The sequence below is a fragment of the Lagenorhynchus albirostris genome, chromosome 2, assembly GCF_949774975.1.
Source record: "Lagenorhynchus albirostris chromosome 2, mLagAlb1.1, whole genome shotgun sequence".
In the NCBI taxonomy this organism is placed as follows: Eukaryota; Metazoa; Chordata; class Mammalia; order Artiodactyla; family Delphinidae; genus Lagenorhynchus; species Lagenorhynchus albirostris.
The window spans coordinates 51595527-51601526 of NC_083096.1; positions in this window are offsets into that span (position 1 = coordinate 51595527).

Below are 6000 nucleotides of genomic sequence, written 5' to 3' on the forward strand. Positions count from 1 at the left end.
GCTGGGAGGCAGTTAATCCTACTTGGATTTATACCAGTGTTATCTGCCTGGTGAAATCCCAGATTTTAAAGTGAAGATAAATCCTTTGCTGTTAAAGTCTAGTTTACATTGTAGTTTGCAAACAGGCCTTTGTGTGTGAAATACAATAAAGTCTCATTTCCCTGCCTGCCCTACTCTCTCCTCCTTTTTCCTCCCTCTAGAGCTTCTGACACCAAGCTCCCAGAGGTGATCTACATATTTATTGTCAATGGAATTCAACTCTAAGAATCTGACCCAAAACCCAGGACCAGAGGGAACTAAAAGTTGGGGAACTCTGGAGGAGAAAAGATAATAAATTCCCTGGTCATAGTCTGAAAAACAAAGGCTGGTAATAATCTGAGATTTCCAAAAGAAAGAAAGCAGTTTTGGGTTCTAAGTACACATTTTCAATATAAAGGAGAGATGAGGATTTGCAATCTTGGCTGTCAGTCTGAGGACCAGGTACATGTCCAATTTTCTCATCTGTTCATCTGTCAGAAAACACATACATAAGAGGCTCCATCATCACAAATGCTCTTAACTATTTTCTTAATAGCCAGTTCCTTCTAGGTAATCTAGACACTAACTCCAAACCCTTAATCACCCAAGCAGTAATGCAACTGTGGTTCACCAGCCACTCCCTTTCAATATTCCCTTTCCCCTTGGACACAATGATGTGGCACTCTCTTGATTATATTCTGTAACATTGGCCATGCCCAGTTCATCATAATGGAAGAATTTAGACATTTCTCAAGACTCTGTTGTCCGTCTTCTTCCTGCCTCACTCTCCAATTCCTTGGTGATCTTTTCACTTTGAGGATTTCAGCTCTTTCACTTAGATAATGTTGACTCCAAGATACCCATCTCCAGCCCCATCCACAGTACTGAGGTCCAGTCAGGAGAAGTTTGTGACTGTTGAACACCTCCACTAAGCTATGCATGCTTCCTGTGCTTCAAATTCAGTGCATGGAAAGTGAATTCTTTCCCCCTTTCCCCCACCCAAACACCCTTCTCTTCTTGAATTTCCTTTTTATGTTAGTAGAACTAGTAGGTTCTACCACTGACTTGCTTAAACACGGAGTTACCTTTGAGTACCCTCCTCCCTCCCTAGCTTGCATAAATCCAAGCCATTTGAAATGCTTTCCATTCCCACTGACACCATCCTAGCTCAGGCTTGGTTAGCTTTCACCAAGATTATGCATTGGCTTTTTAGCTGTCCTCCTTCCCCTGAGACCTTTCCACTTCCAGTTCATCCTACACTTTGCTGTAGGTGAATTATCCTAAAGCACAGTTCAGGCCAGGTCACATCCAAGTTCAGAAAGACAGCTCCCTGCTGCCTACTAAGTAAAATGCATGCTCTACTAAGATTAAAAGGACCTCCCCAGGGCTTCCCTGGTGGTGCAGTGGTTGAGAATCTGCCTGCTAATGTAGGGGACACGGGTTTGAGCCCTGGTCTGGGAGGATCCCACATGCCACGGAGCAGCTGGGCCTGTGAGCCACAACTACTGAGCCTGCACATCTGGAGCCTGTGCTCCGCAACAAGAGAGGCCACGATAGTGAGAGGCCCGCGCACCGTGATGAAGAGTGGCCCCCGCTTGCCACAACTAGAGAAAGCCCTCGCACAGAAACGAAGACCCAACACAGCCAAAATAAAAATAAAGTAATTAATAAACTCCTACCCCCAACATCTTCTTAAAAAAAAAAAAAAGGGACCTCCCCAGTGTGGTCCCAAACCATCATTGCTACCTGACTCATAGCCTATGCTCAGCCACCCCAAATGGCTCATGTTCCCCAAATACATCCAGCACTTTTCTTGCCCCTTGCCTCCTCTTGTTTCTTATATCGGGAATGTCTTTTTCTCTACCTCTGCCTGCTAAAAACTCACCAACTTTCAAGCTCCCACCCCCTCCCCCATCAAATGCGGATGTCCTCCTCCAGCAAGTTATTTCTTATCATCCAAGCTGGCAGTGATCTCTTCTTCCTCTGAGTTCCCATGGCATTTGTTCATGTCTGCCTCTGGAATCAATCACAGTTTATAGTATTTTGTGTAACTCTAATATCTGCTAGTATGTTATAAGCATCTTGAGGACAAAGGCCTTGTGTTAATTCATGTTTACGCCCTACCTTGTCTTTCACATACCAACCCCTCAATGAAACTAGAAGCCAGGAAACAAGAAACTAAACTGAAAAAAAAAAATGGTTGGGTTCATAGATGTTTAGGGCTGCAAAAACACCTAAAAAAGTCAATTTAATGAACCCGGCCATGAAACCCCATTCTCACCCTGCCCGTCCCCCATTTAAAGAAATATATATATACCAACAGAAATAGAGTCACAGATAGAGAGCAGTCTTGTGGTTGCCAGGAGAGGAAAGGGGGGGAGGGATGAATTAGGAGGTTGGGATTGACATATACACACAACTGTATATAAAATGGATGACTAATAAGGACCTGATGTGTAGCACAGGGAACTCTTCTTCATACACTGTAATGACCTATATGGGAAAAGAATATGAAAGGGAGTGGATATATGTATATGTATAGCTGGTTCACTTTGCTGTACAGCAGAAACTGACACAACATTGTAAATCAACTATACTGCAATGAACATTTTTAAAAAATAAATATAAATAGAGCTAGACCCAAGAAAATGACCTGGCTTGCCCAAGGTCATACACCTAGTGACAGAGGAAGGATTAGAATTCCGATCTCCTGAATCTTAATTCATCAACTCCATCAACAGATTGTTTCCTTCCTGCTCTTTTCTGTCCTTCTCTAAATGGAGGTTTTTCTTGTTGATACAGTTTTCTTCAGTAACGTAATTTTGTTCTTTTACGTATTATTTAAGCTTAAAGCATTTGTGCCACATTCCTGGCCCCACATATAATTTTAGCAAAATTATACTTTTTTTTATAAACCAAAGGACCAAACAGAGACATCAGAGAAACATCTGGTCTGATTCATCAGGGTAGCAGCAACATTTCTATTTATACATGAGCACAGCCCTATCTTTGTAGCTCTCAGCTGTTCCTCATTGCTCAGTATGTCCCTCTTTTCAGCCTTGTCTGTCCCCCATCAAGAGAGCATCCTGCATCCTGAGTCTTAAGCAGAATCCTATGCAAAGGAAGAAAATAGATTCCCTACTCCCTAGAAGGGGTCTGTATTTCAAAGGAACTATTTCTCTACTTTCTGTCTTTTTATTCAAGAGCCTAGGACAGCGAGCCTCAAGTGGTTGGGTGGCTGCCATTCATTCTGCTGCATTCTGGGTAGAAAGAGTTGGATGAAAACCAAAGCTGTGGCATGAGTCAAGTTTGGAAGCAGGTCAGGTGGAAAGGAAGTGAGTATTCTAAACGGGAAACTGAGGTTGAGGTAGAGAACTGAAGGAACACTGACTCTCCTCACAGCAACATTTGACTGTGGTTATAAATTAGAAACTGCTGGATCTTAGACATTCATCCGTACCAAGAAAAACTTAGGGATCTTCTGGGGGTTTGTGAGCACCTTTTATACCTGGCCCTTGTTGCCTAAGAGAAAGTCACTGTTTGTACCAACCGATGACAGTATTGTTTGGGAAAGCAGCAGAACAGGCCAAACAGAGCTCCGCCAGTCATTTCTTTTTGGTACAACCTCCTCCAGAATAATAACCTTGCCTCAGCATTCAGCTGCAGGAACGCAAAAAGAATAAAAACACTCAGATGGAGCCACAGGACCACCGACATCAGGGCCTCATTGAAACCTTTCAAGGTCCTAAGCACTGAAAATAATAAAGGGCCCTACTGCATACCATGTAATTAAAATGAAAACATTGCAAAGTGTCAGAGAGAGCAACAAAGTGCTGATTTTTTTTCAGTGATGACCACTACAGAGCCTGTTTTAGAAATGGCAAGTATCGAACTCTTAAAATTTGTGTGTGTGTTTTTGTGTACTCCTGCTTTTGCCAGCGCTCTAAACACCGTATCTTTTCCAGCTCTGCCTGGAACATACAGTACCAACCATCTATTAACTAACACAATCTATGAAGGGGGTAATCTTTAGCAAATTAATTTCTGTGTTTTTCTAGTAGCTATAGAAACACTAAATTACTTCAGCCTAGCTAAAGAAAATGACCCTTTCCTTAGCATTTTTGTTCTAATGAGTCCCCAAAAATGCAATTTAAAAAATCAAAGCCAAATGATTCTAGAGTGGTGATTTTTTAAATGATTTTGCTGTCCTTATGTTATCCTGACAGCAATACTATCACCATTTGTCAACATGTGGAGGCTACACTGGCCCATTTTCATTTTGCCTCTAGTTTAATAAAGGTGTTAAGACATCGGTTATAATAGTTGGAACCTATTTAAAATGACTCTTGTGAGTAAAGACCAAAAAAGACCTAAAATATATCCCTAGACGGCTGTCATCTAAATATGGATTAACATGGTCATACCTCCCGAAATGTCTTACCATTACTGATCAGGGTGGATTGCTTTTGAGAATAAGAACGCTGGAAAGTTTTTTTGGATCATTTTCCACTTGGTCTGTAACAGGACATCCTTACAAGACAACTAGGGAGGAGCTAGAAGTTAGAAGCTAGTAGTCAGAAAGTGGGTACTGCCGTTCAACGTTGCTGGGGTGTAATGCCTGAGTGATGACAAGATATAGAATGTGGTCCTGGGAAGTAGATAACTGAAGTAGAGTGGAAAAGAAGGTTGCAAGTGTTAAGGAGGTACAAAAATTAGGAAGCTAAGTTATTGAACTTTTAGGATGGGGGTAGGAGGTGGGATAAAGAGGACGACTGTGAGTTAAGTCTCAAAGTCTTTGAGGAATGAAAGGAAGCAACCTGAAGGGTGGTTAGAGGCAGGGAGGAGGAGAGGGTAGTGATCATCCTTAAGAGAAGGGTGAACTTTTACATGAGAGTTGAAGAGTGATGGTCTGGAAGTAGCAATGGGATTACAAGTAGCCAAATACCAACCCTTGCACCTCAACTCCCTCTATAGCACAACATAACAAAGTGTATGAGAAAATGAACAACCCCAACTAGAGGAATTTGCAGGACAAATCCTAGCCTTGAAGGAAACTCCCTTAATTACCTTGGAGGCACATACCTCCAAGCAGAATAAGAATGTATTTTATTACAATGGAATAATGATCCATATGACTCAGTGGAAAGGATGATTAAGGGGCTTGTAGTGATAGGTACAAGAAATAAGAAACACGGGGTTTATAGTGATAAGCTGAAAAAGTGAGAAAGTACTAAACCTTTAAAAGGACAAGGGTAAAAGAGAATAGGTGACTAGAAGCATTTCTCTTTTAATCAGTGACGAGGATTATAGGGAAGAGAAAGAGACGGGCTTCAAATATTACACTTTGGTGCACAGTTTTTGTTGTCCCAATAGGATAAAGCCTCTGTCAAAATGCAGAGATGTGGTGAGGGCTGCCACAGAGTTTCTAAAGAGGCCATGAAGACTTTGTTCTTGAACAAATTGTGTCTCTGTGTTTGAGTTGTAGCAGTGAGCCTAGTTAGAAAAAAGCTCTCTAAATTTGTGGCTCAGCAAAGGGGCCATTTCTCCACTTCATGAGAACTCAAATCTGTTGATCTCTTTATTTGATTCCTAGACTCTCTTAGTCCCATGCCCTGCTTGGGATTAAGAATTGCTCCTCTGAAATACTCTCATGCGAGTCTTTTCCATTCCCTTGCACCCTGTCCTGCAGCATCAACTCTAGATCTTTCCTACAGTCTGCTTCTTTCTGCTTCTCCTTCTCAAACAGCTGAGAGCTGGAGAAAATCTAATAACCTAGAGTCTTGCTTTGCTACAGATTCAAGCTCATCCGGGCACTCAGAGACTCCATCAATCCCTTAATTTATTTTTGATCAATTCCCTCTCCCATTCTCTCCAGTAAATATACCTAATCTTAGGAGTTCCCTGGTGGTCTAGTGGTTAGGATTTGGTGCTTTCACCGCCATGGCCCAGGTTCAATCCCTGGTCGGGGGAACTGAGATCCTG